Here is a 20,379-nt window from a genome sequence, read left to right on the forward strand (position 1 = left end):
ACAATCAATAATGTGAAAAGAGAGCCTAAAGAGTGGGAGAAAATCTTTTCCACACATACTTCAGATAGAGCTCCAAAATTTATAAAGAACTTACAATACTTTACACAAAAATACAAAGAACCCAATCAATAAATGGGCCAAGGAACTGACAGACACTTTACAGAAGAAGGTATACAGGTGATTAATAAATACATGAAAAAGTGTTCAACATCTCTAGTAATTAGAGAAATGCAAATTAAAAACAACTCTAAGAATTTGTCTTACTCCAATTAGAATGGCTATTATCAAGGACACAAGCAATAATAGATGTTGGTGTGGGTGTGGGAAAAAGGCACACTTTACATTGCTGGTGGAGTTGCAAATTGGTGCAGCCACTCTGGAAAGCAGTGTGGAGGATCCTCAGAAAACTCGGAATGGACCCACCTTTTGACCCAGTTATCCCACTCCTCAGTTTATACCCAAAGGTTCTTCCTGTTATGAAGAATGCCTTGGCCCTTAGCTTCTCATGTAAAGTTTAGAATCAAATTTTCTATTTGCTGACAGTAACAATAAGAATGAGGACCCATTCATGAGCCTGTACCTTAAGAGTTTTCATGGGTTGGTTGCAAGGAACTATCCTGAGTGAGTCTTCTGTGATGGAAACTGGTAACTATTCAGATTACAGGGCTTGAGAGTTCATTATGTATCACTGGTTCCATGCAAGATTAATAGTAATTGAAGGGTTATGGTAAATAATATCCCTATAAGATAACTCCCCAAGAAAATGGAGGGACAGTGTGGCTCAGGAAGTGGGAAAGGAAATTGGCCAAACATTAAACCTCTCCCAGTGCATTCCTGATAACAGTGGGCCCTAAAGGAAAGGGGTGGATACGGAATGCCAGGCCCTAAACCTTGACCTTTCCCGTGTCAACCCAGTCCTGAATGACAATGGGGAAGATCTGAATACTCATCCTTCAGGGTCTGGGTCTAACCTGTACAACTAGCCCCTGATGGTCAAAACTGCAGGTACACAATGATTACATCCTCCTCCTCCTACCCTATAAAACCAGAATACCCCCTGTGACTGGCGGCCATTTTCCCATCCATAAAGTGGATCCGAATGGCGCCCAAGTTCACAAAGGAATAAAGGCTTCTCTGAATCCATGCCGTCCTTTGTGCTTACAGTAATCTAAAACTCAAGGTGCCAACTACCAGCTATTTGTTGAGAGTGTTTTTTCCCTTTAAGATAAGGGGAAGGGCTGGGGAGATAGCTCAGTCGGTAGAACTTGTGCAATGCAAGCACAAGTTCCTGAGTTCGATCCCCAGCACCAAAAAAAAAAAAAAAAAAAAAAAAAAGGGGAAATGAAAATGGGGGAGAAGGAAAAGGAAGCCACTCCAGTGGACCAAAAGATCATTAAGTAGTAAAGGTGTCACTGGGCACTATTCTGGCTCACAGCTGGCTTGAATTTGGAAGTTGTAAGAAAAATGTGGCTCAGTTCAGGTCTCAAAGCAGCACAGATCCTTGAATCCAAGGGAGCAAGCACTCTGGGGCACCCTGTCTGAGTTGCGGGCCCAATGAATGCACCCAGAAAACCACTCTGGACGTGGGAAGTCACACATGAGATTTTATTAGGCAGATGACCAGAACGTCTGCTCTCAGGGCTGGGGGAGAGAGAGAAAATGGCTTGGGAGCTTCTCTTAAGTAGTGGGATTTCACGGGCTAAGAACAATGGATCAATGGCTGGCGAGGAAGTTCTCGGGCTAACAGTCTGGGTCGTAGAGTGGTGTAGGGGAGGTAGAATAATGGCAGCAGCAAAATAGCAGATCTGATGCCAACAGAAGTAAACTGCAGCGTCCAAGGCTAATTGCTTCCTCGAGGTCATTCATTCATACATTAATGAGAAAACCCTGGTGTGAGACTTCACTTTTGACCCCCATTCACTCCTTGCCCTACTCTTCATTATTCTGAAAAAATGGGAAAAGGGGTTGATTGAATATATACTATTTAAGTTCCTCAGGGGCAGGAAGTCTGTCTGCCTTCTTCATATCTGTGTTCCTGGGGCTTCATACAGTGTCTGGCACGGAGCTGGTTCTCAAATATCATTTGAATGAATATTACATTCCATAATGCCTTGTTTTCAAATTCTAAAAAGTTAATACTAATAGCTTCTAACAGTAATTTCTGGCAAACTTGGTATCAATTTTGCTTATAATGTTGAAAGAATGGACATTTTTTTAAGCTGTCTGTTTTATCTCAACTCCCTAAGGTCTCCCTCCCAGTAAGGGGAACAAAGCCCTTAAAGCTGTTCCAGGAAACAGCCCCAAACAGAGAGTAAAAGAGTAATTGGAGCAAGATAGTATTCAGGCAGTTAAGACCCCAGAATCTACACCCTGTTGTAAAACATTGTGAAACATGTTGTATGTTATCAGCAAACCCAGACCCCCTTTGAAATTTCCTGGCAGCTTTGTTCCCCATTTTTTCTTTTTTTTCCCCCCTTTTCCCTTTCATGTGCGACCCCTCCCGATGTGTGGTCTCTGCCTTTATAAACCTACAAGATTTTCTGCTAGGGACTCGACTCCTCGAGTTGGGTCCCAGCACGCTGGAATAAACACCTCTTGCGGTTTGCATCAAGTGACGCCTCCTGTGGTTGATTGGGGTTGCCGTCGATCCAAGGGACAGAGTTGGGGTTTCCTTTTTGGGGGCCTTACAATGTTACACATTTATTTTTTTTAAAGGGCCACTCATTTATTTAGGTTAACAAAAACAAATGAAAATAAATACCACGTTAATGGCCCACTTGTTTAAACAGTCCATAAACAACATCCCTCTATTCATCCAGGCTTTGAGGGCTTAACCCAAGTAATTGGAGGAGGTCAGAAGAAACAAGTCAGTAAGACAGATCTTCTTGATCCTGGGGACTCAGACCTGCATTGGTAGTGGGCTTTGAAAGCTGCTCCCTTAGGAAGTGTCTCCCTGACCTTGGAGCATCAATTACTGCCTTGGTGGCCGCAGAGCAATTCCCAGTGGTGTGTCTTGAATGCATTCCATGCCCATGGGCTCTTCCAAAAGGAGGACCTTGTCAGCATCCTGGACCAAGGAGGAGAAGCTGGCCCCAAGGGAGCTCATTTATAGGGTCACCACCATCCTCCAAAGGGGAGTGATGTGATATCTCTGCCCAGCAGGAAAGAGAATAACTTTTCAAAGCGCTAGAATCTTTTCTTTGTGGGGATTTGAATTTGGGATCAAAGAAATCAGTATCACACCCTAAAAATGCCACTTTGGCACAAGGATAGTTTTGCTGAGGGCAAATGAGAAACACCAGACACAAGAAAACTCTCTACCCTCCCACTTTCTGCTTAAAGGCAAGACATACATTTCCTTTTGTGAAAGTGTCCCCCTCCCCTCACCAGTATCCCAAAGAGGAGAAGGTTCTTATCAATAGAACAATACCAAGCCAAATCTGTGTGAAAATACTTATATTGAAGTAACATTTATATTTCATTAGTTTCCCCCATACATTCACCTTCCTACAATTCACCATCCATGAAGTCTGAACACCTCCGTTTTGTCACTTCTCCATAAATTCATCATCCTTTGTTAGGATGGTATATAGATTCTGAGGGCTAACAACATTTTTGCTTTTCTCCTCCTTTTTTTGTGAGACCCCTGCAAAGGTGTAGAAATTAAAATACTAATAGCAAATAAAATTTGTATGTTTTTTTTTCTGTTAGTCTGGGTTTTGTCAGTCTAATTTGCAGGGTTCCAGGCACTGGACCTGAGAGGGCGGAGTGGAGTTTTTCTTCCCAATAGTCTTGCAGTAGTACTTGCTAGGCTGGGCAGAAGCCTAAGGCAGGAAGAGAATAGAGCCATGGAAGTCATGAACCAGGACGAGTCATCTCCAAGCAGAGGCAAGAGTTGCTGAGCCTCCACAATAGCGGTCCTGGCTCCAGGAGTAGCAATTACCTGCTCAGAGGAGGTGGTTGAATGGCAGAGTTCCTGTACAAAGCTGTGAAGCCAGAACTGGGGACAGGCAGTTAGTATAGGCAGATAGTGTAGTTAGGGGATCAGGGGATTGAGTCGAATCCAGGAAATGGAGGCCATGAAAGCCATCTGCCTCTGGAAGTTGGAGACTGCCCCTGGGAGAATGGAATGTCAAGGATCTCCTGAGCCCATGGATTACCAAATTTACCTGCTCTTGTCAGGGATTACAGGCAAGGAGCTGCTAATTAATGCCCCCTGAGCCCTTACCTGCCTAAATCACTTTGCCCCCCCCCCCCCCCCCCCCCCCCCCCGCCATCTGCTGCTCACCTTTTTTGCTTTGTCACCAGCCACTCCTGGGCCTAGTCAGTAGGCAGGAAGGAAAGATAAGGGGGAAGAGAACTAGAGAACAAAAGAGACCCTAACCTATATCATGGCTGACATTCTAGAATCCCAAGAAGGGAGCCCTCCCATGACCCCCTTCTCCCTCCCGGGAGAGGGAGAAGTCTGTATTGTTGTGTCCAGATCACGAATTCCCAAAGACCACCAGGGAGCCGTCTCCGATGCAAAAGCAAGAGGATCTTTATTGCAAGCTCGAATTTGGACTCACAGCGTTCACTGACGCAGCAGTTACTGGCTGAGAGCCCCCGTCTCCATTCAGCAGGATTTTTCTGAGCTCCACGGTAGAGCGGGAAATTTGAACAAAGCAGAGTACACGATTGGCTGATCTTTCAGCATGTATGGTTTGGCATGTATCCATTGGCTTAGGGTACCCAGGTCTTAACATGTTGACATATATGGTTTGGAATGTTAGGCATTGGCTCGTTAGCTCCCAATAGAAACCTAGGCCTGAAGTCTTTCATGCCCTAAATGCAGCCTGTCATGGCCGTGGTTCAGCTTCCTTTTCAGTATTATTACCTTTAAATAAAACCTGCTTAATATGCTTGCCTTGGCGTGCTTCTCTAATGTTCAAACTTCAACATTTGAGGAAGCAGAACTACTCAAGATAAAGGACGGTACCAAAAAAAAAAAAAGGACGGTATCAGCTGGACCCGACCCTGTCTGTGCATGGCCTTCCTTCCCCACCCCATGCAGCCTGGTAAGGCTCTTTCTGTTCTTTCCCCTCTATCTTCATAGATGACCTGACAACCTTGATTACTATGAGCAAAAATTAAAATTTCTCTGGCTCTAATGTGCCAGAATTAGATTGAGCATGGTAACAACTCATGTAATTCAAGCTGCATGTTCCAAATTGCTAATTATTCCATTTGCACTAAGCTGAATTTTATTTTACTCAGCAAAATTTTATTATAGATAGCTCAAATTTTAATAAAAGGGGGCAGGGGAATTGTTTAAAATAGTTAAGGGAAGCAATTTTTAGTTATACATATTAATTTCAAACTATCTTATTTATTTATTAAAACTTTAGGACTTGAAAAACTTCAATTAGGTAGAATAAATAAATATTGTTAACTTTCATGTTATTTAGTTATTTACCCCCTTTTATCTAATTGGGGTCTACATTATCTGTCCTATAGGTGATGGCTTACTATTTCAAGTTAATTTACAGTGTTCACTCTTGAAGCAGTACTTCTGCAAAATATCGATCAGGCCACAATTAGGGTTTACAAGGAAGATACAAAATGGAGTCACCAACGGTAAAACATTCAGTTTGTGCAATAGCTATTTTGAATTTGGGCTGAGTTATTCATTACATCCCCTGTTTGAGATCACATTAATCTTTACAACAAACATCAAACTTTTGAACACAACTTTAAATGAGTTAAAGTCTGGCTTACTTTGGAGCCATTCTAAACGTGCAGGAGGGTTGTGAGGCAGAGCCTTATCTCAGGTTAGGCAGGGTTTTCCTGAAGCTAATTTTTTCCTCTTTTGCTATGACCAGCATGACCAAATTCTCAAGTTCAGTGAGAGGCAAAGGAGTATTAGAAAATAAAGGTTAATAAACACAGATTTTGAAGATTAAGCTGAGATCAGATGGAACTCTGTTTTCTGATGAAAATGCAGATCTAAAGAGTTATGTCAACAATCTTTATATATGTATGTAAGCATTATTAACTTTTTTTCAGAGCTGCAAAGTGCAATGTTAGGATCTCTGTGTAGCTCTCAAGGAAGTCCACTGTCCAAAGTCACTGTAAGGTGGGCAGGAACCAGAGAAGGGAGCTGATGAAACACTGTTATCTAGCAAAGGAATTCCTTCCTGCCCAAGAGCTGTGTGCCTGAGATCAATGTCAGAGCTGATAGGACTCCTGTATAGAGCATCCCCAGGGAGAGTACTGCCACAGCAGTTAGGCATCTTGTGCCCCTGCATAGGAACACTCCCAGGCACCAAGCATGCCACAGTCATGAGGTCAGAGACCCCAATCTCAGTCACTGTTGTCCCATTTTTGCTACTGTGCATTACACTCTTTCTTACATATATTGACTCCTGAGTCTAATATGAACATTAGTTAACACAATTTAACATTATATCTAAAACATGAATTAAAGAAAGGCTGAGAGAGTTTTTAACTTTCCTTTTGTGTGGCAAAGTGGTAAAATGCTTTCATGTTTCACGATATTGACCTTTAAACAAATCAGGCTCTCAATAACTTTTAGAAATACATTTACATTTAATTTTTTTTTATCTCAGTGTAAAAAGTAACAAATTTTACATATACCCTATTGATGACAGGTCCTATAATAGAACATTAAATGGTAAGTTTAAAATTACCCTTACAGAGAAGTCTAATTTGGAGAATAGCAGCTTGATAAATTTTCTGCTTTAAAGGCTTGTATACCTGGAAAATATGAACTCATTTAATATACAAAGAATAATGTCTTTAAGTATGTTACTCCATGGAATAACTTTGTAAATTAATCAGATGTCTCTAACAAACACATTTGAGTAATCCCATACATGTCAACTCTAATTCACTCATCTTATTGTAAAAAAACCACGATATCAGACATGTGTACCAACAGTATTTGCCATTTCTTTCCTGCTGAAGAAAAGTCCTAGAAAAATTGATGTTAGACATTTTATAAATATCAACATTTTATTTGTTTGACCACCTAGAGACTTGTGAGTTAATTGTAAAGACATTTTGCTTCTATTAATTTACCCAATTTAAATTGAACCTTTTTAAATCACATGAATTAAAAGTATTTGGATCCATTTTTTAAATTTTAATTTTTATGCATGCTTATATTTAACACAAAAGCAAAGGCCTTGTAATGCTTATCTCCATTGCAATGTAACAGATGTTCAAAAATAACTCTAGAGTTGGATAAAAAGAATTGATCAAAAAATCATTAACCTAGGTATGTAGGATCAAAATTGTGAGCTCAAAAATATAGCATTTAAGAAAAACAAAAGTCCTAGAAGAAAAATGATAATGGCCATTAATTATAGCATGAGAAAATGAGAAAGAGAAGGGCAGAGAGAAGAGGTAAAAGGGAGAGATAAAGTGTTCTGTGTGGCAGCCCAGGAGAAATTTTAAATGGACACTTTTTCTTTCCTTGGGTTTGAGACTGCACCTTCCTCCATTTACATTTCAATGTAAGCCTTGACTGAGATCTGAAAGGAGCTAACAGGGTCTAGCAGAAACTTGATGCCTAGGGCATTTTAACCCTTTTTTCTGGTTAGTAATCAATTCAGGTTTGGATGCAGAAAATTGTGAAACAATTATCTCCCACTACTTGTGGGGAATGGGACTGCTACATCATACTCCTTACTGGGACATGCCACTGATGGTTGGGCTTGTTACGCCATATGCGGGACCTCGTGGCAGATGGACTAGGTGGGCTGGGCCGGGGAATGGAAGCAGAAACAGAACAGGGTAAAGGAGATGGAGAAACAGGGGAAGACGGAGAAGCAGGGGCCGGAGGCGCCTAACCCTGCAGGAAGAGCCAAGAAGCAAGAAAGAAGAGACTTGAAGATAAGGAATCCCTTTCCATCTGCCCGCTCACTCGCTACACAAATGAATTTTGATGGCTTTAAGCCAGGGGTCAGGCGAAGGGTTCCCAGGGTTGAATCTGCCGGAATGGAGGACCCAGATCCCATGGAGGAGGCTGATACAGCCGAGTCTGTGGCCAAGGTGTCCCAAGGCCAGAGTAGTCGGCTGGAGATGAGGAGGCAGCACATTGATTGTGTCGTCATACAAGCACCTATGTGTGCCAGGCAAAAGCTTAGGAGGGTTGAGGACCTGATATCAGGGTTTGCGAGTGCGAGTGTGAGAGTGAGCGTTAAGACGAGCCTCAACCCTGAGATAGAATCTCCACCATAAAATCAGGAACCCACCCGTCAGATGAGGCCAACTAAGGGGACAGCTGTAACTATAAAAGTCGTGGCTGGGATAACCCCAACACTCAGCCGCCTGGAGGGTCCCCGATAAACCGGCCTAGGGGAACTGCCTAGAGGACACACCAATCTGAAGTCCGGTGATGGATGCAGAGCAGAGCGTCCGGGCAAAATGGAAGGTGAGGCTGTGTCCAGGGGGCACTGGGGCATCAGATGGGGTTCCACTTGCTTAAGAGACAGTGGAAGGACCCATCCCAAGTCACGGCACCAATGTAAGAAATCCCACGAAAACCACACCGAACACGGGAAATCACATAAGGGAGTTTATTAAGCAAACAGAGTGTCTCCCTGCAGGGTGAGAGAGAAAATGAGAGGAAAAGAGAAAGGGTGTGCACTAGAGAGAGAGTGTGAAAAGTGAGGAGGAGAGAGAAAGAAAGTTAGTAGGAGAGAGAAAGCATGAGAAAGGATGACTGCAAAGTTGTAATTCCGCTGGGCTAAAGGGGACCAATAACAGAGAAGGATACTTGCAAGCTGACTGATGAACCAATAGCTAGCTAGGATGTTCACAGACTGACAAGAAGTTGAGAGATGGGAAAATGAATGCAACGTGAAGGGCTGGGGAGCAGCTTTATCTTATACCTCAAATTTTGAATTTGATATTTTCCCAGACTAGTGATGCTGGGTCCTGGCAGCGAGCTTCAGCTCCTGGTCAGCCACCAGATCACAAAGGGGAATGACTGGAATTCTATAGTGTGCTGTGTTGCTAAGTTAGGACGTTCCATAGGTTAGATGTATAAGTGCATTTTTGACTAATCCTACTTTCAGCTTTATGATGGATTTCTCAAGATGTAACACTATTATAAGCTGAGGTGTGTGTGAGGAAAGAAAGAAAAAGGAAGAAATGGATAAAGAAACTGTGGTATATATACACAATGGAATATTACTCAGCCATAAAGAAGAATAAAATTATGGCATTTGCTGGTAAATGGATGAAATTGGAAAATATCATGCTAAGTGAAATAAGCCAAGCCCAAAAAACCAAAGGCCGAATGTTTTCTCTGATAAGTGCATGACAATACATAACGAGGAGGGATGGCAGGGGGGATGGCGGGGGGAAGAGAAGAATGAAGAAACTTTGGATGGTGTAGAGGAAAATGGGGTGGGAGGGGGTGGGGGACAGAAAGATAGTAGAATGAAACAAATAGTGTTACCCTATGTATATGTATGATTACATGAATGGTGTGAATCTACATTGTGTACAACCATAGAAATGAAGAGTTGTACCCTGTTTGTGTACAATGAATCAAAATGTAGTCTGTAAAAATAAAAAAGATTTTAATAAAAAAAAAGGAAGGAGGAAGTGAGGGAAGAAGAGAAAGAAGGAAGAAGGAAGGGAAGGAAGAAAGGAAAGGCCTCAAGCACCTCAGAGACTGATGAGGGAGGCAGAAAAAGGTATGAACTTCTTTGCTGTGATAAATGCTGAACTAGAGGTGTGTGCGCTGCATACTAACTAGTGCAAAAGACGAGAACCTCAGTTGACCTAGGAATGAAATCTAGAGAATTTTCCTGAGCATAACGGGTTGAAGTTTGAGGATGGATGGAGGTGACCAGATGGAGAAGAGAGGACAGCCCAGGACATGTCCCTTTGGGAGGAGAGGGGAGCAGTGTTAATTCTCCTTCTTTGTGGTAGTTAGGTTCTAGGAACTTACTGCAAACACACAAGTATTTTTCCTGAGGGAAAACCACAAGGCTAGGTTCCTGTGAGGCTCTGGTCATACGTTCATCAACTGACACACCATTTGTGTTATCTAGGTTTGTTTGTTGACATCCTAGTACAATCTAGTCTCATTGGCATTGAAAACCTGTTCTCCCACATAACCTTTTTCTCCTGTATAACATTTAGCAGGTGTTTTTAAAATTCTTCTGCCTCCTCCTGATCCGAGAACATGGTATGCCTGCAGGTATAATGTTTCTCAGCACTAATCACCTTTGAAATGTGCAAGACAGCCAGGAATAGCCACCACATCTTTAACATTTGCTTAACTATAAGATTCTACTCTAAGTTTCTTTGACTTTCTGCCTCAAAACAAAGCTACACCTCTTTTTTTTTTTTTTTAAAAACATCATCTCCTGAATCCACAAATTTAACTTCTTTTTCATAGCTTTATCACAGATGCTGTTTGGGTTCTTTCTGGAGGAACCTCAAGTAAGGAGGTGAATTGTCAATGTCAATGCTGATTCATTAACATTGAACTTAGGACCTGCAGCACTAAAGCTTGTGCCCAGAGGGGCTTACCTAGCGCGGGTATTTTCTCCGTAAGGCACAGCAACTTAGGAACTTCCACTCAGGAAGACTTACCAGTACTTTCAATCTTGAAATCCCTGACCAAAAGAGCAAGACTGAAGTGTGGCACGGAATGGGATGCAGAAAGGACATTTGCTGACAGTGGAAGAACTGGAACAAGATGGCACAGACTTGCATTATTCAGCCTCAGCTGGGAATTTGCATTGAGCAACTCAGAGTTTTTGCCACTCTGCACATGTCTGCAAATGACCACGAAAGCTCTGTGAGTACTGATTTCAGGGTGTTGTGTTCAAGGTTCTTAAGGTCTTAGTTAACCAGCTTCCCCAGGGCAACTTTTCTCATTTGGTCCAATTTGAGTCAACATGAGTCTTCAGCATTGTCTGATACTCAGTGACTTTACAAGACCAATAGCAGTAGCAGTTTGGGGCATGAGCCAGAGTCAGGGGTCAGATGACTGCCTGACTAAGAAGGCCTCTAGAGATCTTTCACAGAGTTAGGAGGACCCTTTTTCCTCTCTCATATCTGTAGTTGGGCCAGCTTAGTTACCAGGTGTATCTTCCAGGAAGGAAGTTAAGGATGAGCTCTGTTTAAAGGTTTATGAAAGTTGCATCAGTGTAGAAGTGGCTTTGTTTCCAGAAACCCCTGGACCAGAATTGAAAATCCTTGAGCCAGGATTCACTCACTAACTGACACCTACTATTGACATTACAAGGTATTCAAATGACCTTACAGTTGTTATTAGTCTTACAGCCACATTACATCTCTTATAGTACACAATAGGGTTATAAGCAAATTCTAGTAAGTAGCAATTTTACAAATACAGAAACCCTGAAAGATAATGATCAACTGTATTTACAAATCATTTATCTGAAAATGGATATATCCAGAACATACAAAGAATACTTACAAGTCCAATAAGAGCACAAATAACCTAACTTCTAAAAATCAGAAATATTTGAACACTTTATCAAAATATGAATGGAAAAGAAAATATTCAGAATCATCAGGGAAATGCAAATTAAAACCACAATAAGATAGCACTACATACTCAGCAAGATGGCTAAAATTAATTTTATTGACAATACCAAGCATTGTCAAGGCCTTGGAACCACTGGCTATTCAGACATAGCTTGTGGGAATGTAAAATAGCACGCCACTTTGGAGAACAGTTTATTGATTCCTTGTAAAGTTGAATGTGCACTTATCATCTGACTCAGAAACAGTCCTGGGTATTTACTGAAGAGAAATGAATACATGTAACCAACCACATGATGTCTTGTGCGCCAATTTAAATAGCAGCTTTATTCAAATAGCAAAAAGAAAAACATACTGGAAATAAAGTGTTCTTCAGCTATAAGTGGATAAACAAATTGCATATATCCAAACAATGAAATACCACTCTCAACAATAAAAAGGGGCAAATTACTGCTATGTACAATATGTATGATACATGATGAATCTCAAAAGCATTCTGCTGATTGACAGCAGCCAATCACAAATGCCTAAATACCATCTGATCCTATTTCATGGCATTTTATATAAAAGCCAAAATGACCAAAGGTGGATCTGTGGCTGCCAGAGGCTATGGATTTGAGAAGGAAAACAAGTGCAAAGCTACAGATGGAAACTTCGAGGTGGTAGAAATCTTCTCTGTGTTGATTTTGGTGGTCCTGCCCCCACCATATACATTTGACAAATGTCAAAAATTGTTCAGCTGTGAATATAAATAATACCCCAATCAAGCTGATTATAAAGACAAACAAAAGTACTGTCTTGAGCAAAAGAAGCAAAAAATGAAACTAAAGAAAAAAAGAAAAGAAAGAAAGAAAAAAGAAAAAACCTTAAACCTACAAAGAATTCTAGGGGACAAACCAATAATCACACAATTCTGGAAGCTGGAAAGCAGATGAGCAAGTGATAATTGACTTAACACACCCAAGATAGCTCACAGGAGGTGGTGGAACCTTCAGGAGGTGGGGCCTAATGGGAGAAGTTATGTCATTGTGGGTGTACACTGGAAGGGGATGTTGGACACCCAGTTTCTGTTCTGTCTCTCTTTACTTCCCAACCCCCATCAGGTGAGCAGTCTTGCTACACCATGTGCTCCCTGACATGATGTTCTGCCTCAGGCCCCAAACAACAGAGCAAGCCAACCATGGACTGAAACCTCTGAAACCATGAGCCAAAATAAACCTTTCCTCCTTACAAGTTGATTCTCTCAGACATCTACTACAGTGATGGAAAGTTAACTAACATATTTACATTACCCAAAGGTTCAAGTATTGGCAGATCCAGTTATCTCTTAGAGTGGTGGAAATGGGGCTGAAAATGGGGAAACTGGCTCAAAGTCTATTTGAAAAATAGTTAAGCTTTCAGATGGAGGCTGAGATTATGTAGGATACCCAATTAAATTTGAATTTCAGACATTAGTGAATAATTTTTTAATATAAGTATGCTCCAAATATTGCATGAGGAATATTTACATTAATTACTTCTTGTTTGGCACGGGGGTGTGTCTCAGTGATAGAGCACTTGCCTAGCATGCATATGGCCCTGGGTTCAATCCTCATCACTGGAAAAAAAAAAATCCCTGTGTATATGAAATTTAACAGAGCATCCTCTATTTTTATTTGTTAAGTCTGTCAACCCTACTCAGATGGTCTGTGTGACTTTGCCAGATAACTGAAAGTTTCCTTTTTAGAGACAATAAAACAGTGTCACATAAACCCATTTGAGTGTGGAGATACTGGACAAAAGACAAGGAGGAAGTTTATGTGATTGATGTTTAGTCCCTCAGTGTCTTTCCTGAGATTTGGTACCCAGGTCTATTTTCTCCAATTGGAAGATTGGAAGATTCTTTCCTGTAGATGATTGGCTCAAAGCAAAAGACTTAAAAATACTGATGTTGGAAGTTGTCCAATGAACTTACCCTGCCAGGCTACCCAGCAGTGAGGACCAAAGCTGAAAAAGCTTGTCAGTCGTGTGCATACAAAGCTGTCAATCAGCTTTACAAGTGCCACTCTTCCAAGGAACAGAGAGGCAAGAGGTGTCAGATGAATGAGATGAGTGTCTAATGTGAGAGACATGCACAGAAAAAAAAGGCAATGTTAGGAGAAAAAAAGGGAAAAGACTGTCTTCTCTATCTTCATCTAAATGAGAAGATAATGAGTGTATGAAAAAAAGAATTGTATGCTGTAAAAATGGAACAGAGGACAAAAAAGAGCTCCTGAAACTATAAAAATATAGTGGAAAAAATTTAAACTTCAGTATTAGGATTACAAGATAAACCCGGAGAAATTTTCCAAGTAGAGCATAATGACAAAGGGACAGAAAATAGGGGATAAATGATAAGAAAATTAATGGTCCAATAAAGAGGTCAACCTCCAATGGTAGAGTTACAGAAGTGGAAGGATGAGAAAAAAAATGTGCCCAACTATAAATTCTATTTTTGTGTATGAAGGCAAGAATGTGTACTGGGGACAACTGGTCATCTTGGCACAATAATCAATGCACGTGTTAGGAAAATTAGACTGGTAATGGTGGGTTGGGTGGATTGGGAGGAGAAAGGCTTAGTAAATTGTGACAATTAGTATTTGTTGAAAAAGGACAGAACTGTTGAGTCTGTGAATATAATTTGGAGGTAGAATAATAATGAATTCATGTATGAAGAGATGAAGATGAAGACTGGACAGTAGCCATAGAAATGGGTAGGCCTGGAAATACCAAATAGGAAATTTAGAAAACAAAATACATTTTGCTGAACCCAGGAAGCAAGATTCAAAGCTCTTCTGGTCTGAGATTCAACAGTTATAACACTCCTGAAAATGGAGGTAAGAAGGGGGTCTGTCTTCTGAAAGCAGAGAAGTTCAATCTTGGACATTTTGAGTTAATTGAGGGGAAGAAGAGTTCTGATGGCGAACAAGGTGCTCTTCAAATAGCACGTCAAATTGACTGGTAAAGTAGTCTTAGAGGAGAGCTGATTATCTTAAAAGAACACTTTGTTTTTTTTTTTTTTTTAATGGATAAAAACTACGTCTGAGCAAATGTAACATGTTAATACAGATCTGGGCTCTTCAAACAGAAAAAGGAGATAATTAATCTAAAAAAGCAAAGCCAGACTTAGTGCCTTGCCTGCTTAGGAAGGAAAAATCAAACAGCAAATTTGTTCTGCGCTCAGACTGCCAATAAATAAGTTCAGTTCAGCTAGCTGCAGGATTATAAAAGTAGGGGGGACCATTCAAAAGCCAGGACCCCAGGACCCCTCCCTGGAGAGCAGACACCATCTCCAAATGATCTGAGATTCTGTTGAGGTTTGTGTGTGCTCAGGGAGGAAAGGGAAGACAGCTCAGTAACACACATGCATAAGACCCTGGGTTCAATCCCATCACAGCAGAAAAAAAATCCCTTGTGTATATGAAATTTAATACAGCATCCTATATTTTTATTAAGTCTGTCAATACTACTCGGATGGCCTTTTTGACTCTGCCAGACAACTAGAAAGTTACTTTCTGGAGACAGTAAAACAGTGTCACACAAACACATTTGAGTGTGGAGATACTGGACAAAAGACAAGAGGAGAGGGAAGGTCTATAAATGAACACCGAAAGCTACATTTCCTTCTCTGGGTCATTTGAAATGATCCTCCAGCCTACCCCAGGGGTTCAGAATTCCAGATGTGTGACTTCGGGCTTTTATATGTGTGTGACCCAACAGTGACTAGAGGTCTGTTCTTTTTGCCCAGTTCTTGATGCTTGGTGTTTGCTACTGTCTCAATGTGTGTGCCCCCCAAATACACATGTTTACCTCTTAACCCCCAAGGGGATGGTATCAGGGGGATCATCATGTCCTTTGGGGAGGTGATTAAATCATGAAGGTGAAGGCCTCAATAATGGCATTAGAGCCCTTACAAAATAGGTACAAGAAGTCTTCTTCACCCTTCTACTATGTGGGGACACAGAGAGTGCCATTTACCAACCAGAAAGAAAGCAACCCTCACTTGAAATCAATCTGCCAGTGCCTTATTTCAGACTTCTCAGCTTCCAGAACTCTGAGAAATAATATTTTGTTGTTTATAAAGCACCTAGTATGTGCTGTTTTGTTAAGCAGCTTTATAGGACCAAACATGAATCTTATTTTGTTCTGTAACTTCATAAGAAAAGACTGAAAGAACACTGGTTTAGAAAATAGCTCAATGTATATGTCAAGCCTTGACAGGTGTTATATTTACACAGGGCTTCAGAGTTAAGCTTCTAAAACAGGAGGGCAGAAGGGTCGTGGTAACCTGTTTAACATGTTATTGACAATATGTATGTTAATTCCAGAATATGTTCAGTAAGCATGACTTGCAGCCATTACCAAGTATCTAGATGAGTTTCTTTGCAACTTCTTCTTAAAAATATCACAAAACTAATAAACCCAAACTCAAGAAAGCAAAGAAGAGTGTGGGCAATTTCAAGATCTCTTCCAAGAACTGCAATGGAAGTGAACACTGGCAAGTTACTGATGCTCTTTGAATAGCCAGCAGGGGCTGGGGATGTGGCTCAGGGGCAGAGCACCTGCCTGGCAATCCCCAACACCAAAAAGGAAGGAAGGAAGGAAGGAAGGAAGGAAGGAAGGAAGGAAGGAAGGAAGGAAGGAAGGAAGGAAGGAGGGAGGGAGGGAGGGAGGGAGGGAGGGAGGGAGGGAGGGAGGGAGGGAGGGGAGGGAGGGAGGAGGAAGGGCCAGCAGGCAAGTAAGTTGTTCACCAGGGTTATGGCAGTTCTTCCCAGGAAGTGAAAATTATTACTGACCTAGAAGAAAAATGGACAAATCTAGTCAGAAGGAATAAAACACAGTTATTATGGGTAATACACCAAAACAGAACATAGCCTGATTCTCCCTGTGGCCTAAACCATCCTGGATTCTGCAGTACATTTGGTATTTAAGGAGGCAGAAGCACTCTGCAGGCCCTTGGGGACAAGTTAGTAATGAGCCATCTAGACAGCTCTCAGTACTGGTTCACTGAAGAGGGAGTAGAGATAAAGAGGAAATGGTCCCCAAATTACTTGTTAAGTGGTGTGTGCGAACAGTCAACTTCTGACATACATTACACAGAATCTCTTTCTAGACTGTGATTTTTTTTTTTTTTTTTGCTTTTCTACCTTTATTTTTTAATTTTTTTTTTAAAAATTATTTTCAATTGACCAAAATATTGTACAGATGTATGGGGGATAGTGTGATATTTCAATGCATGTGTGTAATGTGTAGTGATTAGATCAGAGTGAATGGCATATCCATTACGTTAACTATTTATCATTTCTTCGCATCGAGAACCATCAAAATCTTTTCTACTAGCTGTTTTGAAATACTAGCTGTTTTCTACTAGCTGTTAGATTGTTGCCAAGCACAGTTATCCTACTGTGCTACAGAGTATTAGAAGTTATTCATCCTATCATACCATGGTATTTTAAAACCTGCAATTATTATTATTATTATATATATATATATATATATATATATTTTTTTTTTTTTTTGGTACCAGAGATTGAACCCTAATGACTGAGCCATTCCCCAGCCCTTTTGATTTTTTTATTTTGAGACAGGTCTTCGTTAAATTGCTGAGGTTGGCCTCAAACTTGCAATCCTCCTGCCTCAGCATCCCAAGTTGCTGGGATTACAGGCACTAAGAATTCCCATGCTGATGGAGTTTGAATTCATTATAATGGATTTTACTACATTATCCCCTGTGTTTACTCTACATGTCTAGAAGAATCTGTGATGCTTAATCTTGAATGTCAATTTGACTGGATCGAGAGAAATTGGTAAAGCACACTTGGTGTATCTTTAAGGGTGTTTCCACAGATGGTTGACATATGGGTCAGCAAACTGAGCTGGAAAGACCAGCCCTAAATGTACACAGCACCATCTAATAGGGATGGTGGATGGAACAAAAACTGAGAAAGAAGGGGGAAGCTCAGACACATGCGCACTCAGGCTGCATTTTTTTGGGGGGAGGGTACTGGGGATTGAACTCAGGGGCACTTGGCCACTGAGCCACATCCCCAGCACTATTCTGTATTTTTTATTTAGAGACAGGGTCTCAGTGAGTTGCTTAGTGCCTTGCTTTTGCTGAGGCACTTTTAATTTTTTACTTTGAGACAGGGCCTCACTAAGTTGCTGAGGCTGGCTTTGAACTCACGATCCTCCTGTCTCAGCCTCCCAAGCCACTGAGATTACAGGTGTGTGCCACCGTGCCTGGCCTCAGCTGCATATTTTACACAAAGGCTCTGTCTGGGATAGCTTTGGCTTTTTTAACCATTTTCACTTAAAATAAATGAAAGTAAGAATCTGTCTCCTTTGAAAAGAAAAAAAATGGTCCTTTAAAGAATGAAATTATTTTAATTTACTTATTTTTAGTCCTTTAATTATATTTTAGAGAGTACAAATTTCTCAAAGAACATTAGTGAACAGAAACTCTCAGAGGATTAGAAAACAACACCAAAATGTGTATCTTTTTAACTACCAGCATACTAGATTATATTTTTATCTCCCGAAGGTAGTTTGCCTGAACACAAATATTTTAAAGCATTTTTGTATTTTGCTATATTCCTCGAAAATAAATTTAGATAGAAATGTCACCAATTTCTTTTCTCACACTATATGCGTATGTTTATTAATTTCAGAAAGGGTTTGAGACTATAATAAATATATAACCACAATAGGATCATAAACAACTACTAACTTACAACAATAGATAAAAACAAAGAAATGGATGAAAAAGAGAAGTGAAAGCCATTCCCACAAACCTCAGTGAAAGCCAGAGCTGTAGTTCCAGGAAAGTAGATTTAACACATACCCAGACTCTTCCTCACATCAAACCCCAGCGATGACTGAAAAGACTAGGCATGTGTGGATGCAGATATTCTTCAGTGTAAGCCCCTGTAAAGGCTAGGAGTTACCAGGAGTTATAGAACATTCTAGATCAGGAGGGAGACAAACTGTTAGGTAAGCATTTCTGGTGAGCTTCCTCAAGGAATCTAAAGCTTTAAGACTACCAAAATGTGTTATGACTTATTTTTTCATTCTAAATAATGTTATTTCATCAAGTACTATTTTTTTTTTCTTAAAGGAAGCACTCAAATTGTAGAAGTTTCAAGATCAATAAGACTTGAGTGGCCCTGTATCAGAGAGATAAGGGAGAGAGTCATATCCATGGAGTAAGTATAGGTAGTAGTTATACATATACACACATACACACACACACACACACATTAAAGATTTTGAAAATGAAAATTATAAATATGGTCATTGAAATTTAAAAGCAACCGAATAGATGTTTTTGAGTAGAAAAATGGATATAAAGAGTGAAGTAGTGGATTAGAAAGACCAGGAAGGAGTTCTTACAGAATTCCAGGCCAAAGAAAGTTTAAGAGAAAAGTTGAGAGACATGGAGGTTAGATCTCTCTCATATGCTTTCCTAAAAGACATAATAGAATGGAAGACAGCAACATGTAAGGAAAGGAAACCGAGGGGAAACCTAAACAAACCCTCCAGCTTCAGTTTGTCAGTTACTAACTCTTAGTTGACTTTTTTAAATCACGAACTTCGAAGGTCACACAGCTAAGCAACATATCATTAGTCTCCCACTAGCTTTATTCTAGATAACACCTCTGGTATGTGCGGCATGATGATAGCAGTTGCCTGAATTACTTATCAGGAACCTGAAGGCCATTTTTGTTGAAACTACTGACTCTTCACTTGGACCTGCACAAGTGTCCAGCAGATGAACTTTCAGGAGCCTGAAAAGCCCAACCTCAGTTTTCACTAACGCCATCATTTTCTGAACATGTTCTATGAAGAATCATAAAGTTCACTTACACATGTGCAGACCACTGATTACTTCACCTCCAACCACCTTTCCCATGCCTTAAATCCTCCTGCTTATTTATCCCAAACTCTATCCTTGGGAAGGTGGATTTGAGACTTGGGTCTCCCCAAGTCTCCCCATGCTCAGCTGCCTTATGAATACATTCTTTCTACTTTGCCAAAAGTCATCTCAGTGATTGTTCTGTGGGCAAAATTAACCAGATTCAGTAGCAGGAGTGATAGTTAAGAACCTTCCAGGAAAATCCTCACATTGAAATGCCCACTGAATATGAGAGGATAAAAAGAAAAAGAATTAATGTTCCCAGGTATATAGTAGTAAAACTTAAGAATACCAAGGACAAAAGTTCCAAAAGTGACTAGCAAAGAAGCAGATTACTTAAAAAAAAAAAAACTGAAGTCAAGTTGACACCTGATGTCTCCTCAGAAGTACTGGAGATGAGAAGATAATGGAGCATTATTTTTAAGAGCTGAAGGAAAAATAGTGGAATATAAAATTCTATAGTCAAGGAAATATAAGCCAAGTATAAAGGCAAAATTGGCACATTTTCAAGCATCCAAGAACTCTGAAAACTTACCATATCCATAGCTTCTCTGAAAGAAGTGCTCCAACATGAAGAACAATTAACTCAGGAGACAAATGACATCCAAGCCATCAGGTGAGTCAAAAAGCTCAGTCAAATGTGGTGCTGTATAAATAAGCCCTGATTGCAATTTTTACATTGAAATTAATATATATATATATATATATATTTTTTTTTTTTTTTTTGCAGTACTGGGGATCGAACGTAGGGCCTTGTGCTTGTGAGGCAAGCACTCTACCAGCTGAGCTATCTCCCCAGCCCAAAATTAATATTCTTGATATTAAAATGGTGAAGGCTTTGGGGAAGTGCTTCAGGGAGAGAGGAGTAAAACAGAAGTGTGCTTGGGATCCTATTTTGATAAGGAGATATT

At 40.5% G+C, this 20,379-nt stretch overlaps 1 protein-coding gene across 1 annotated transcript in view; it reads right to left on the bottom strand.

The window, feature by feature from the left end:
• Positions 1–1,235: 1,235 nt before the first annotated feature.
• The window catches only part of ECI2 (enoyl-CoA delta isomerase 2), a 149,172-nt gene continuing 130,028 nt past the window's right edge, over positions 1,236–20,379 (bottom strand). The window contains exon 11 of the mRNA XM_079146401.1: positions 1,236–1,264. The gene's annotated coding sequence lies outside the window, so the exon portion shown is untranslated. The remainder of the gene's footprint in view (positions 1,265–20,379) is intronic.

The sequence above is a fragment of the Sciurus vulgaris genome, assembly GCF_902686455.1.
Source record: "Sciurus vulgaris genome assembly, chromosome: 7".
NCBI classification, from domain to species: domain Eukaryota; kingdom Metazoa; phylum Chordata; class Mammalia; order Rodentia; family Sciuridae; genus Sciurus; species Sciurus vulgaris.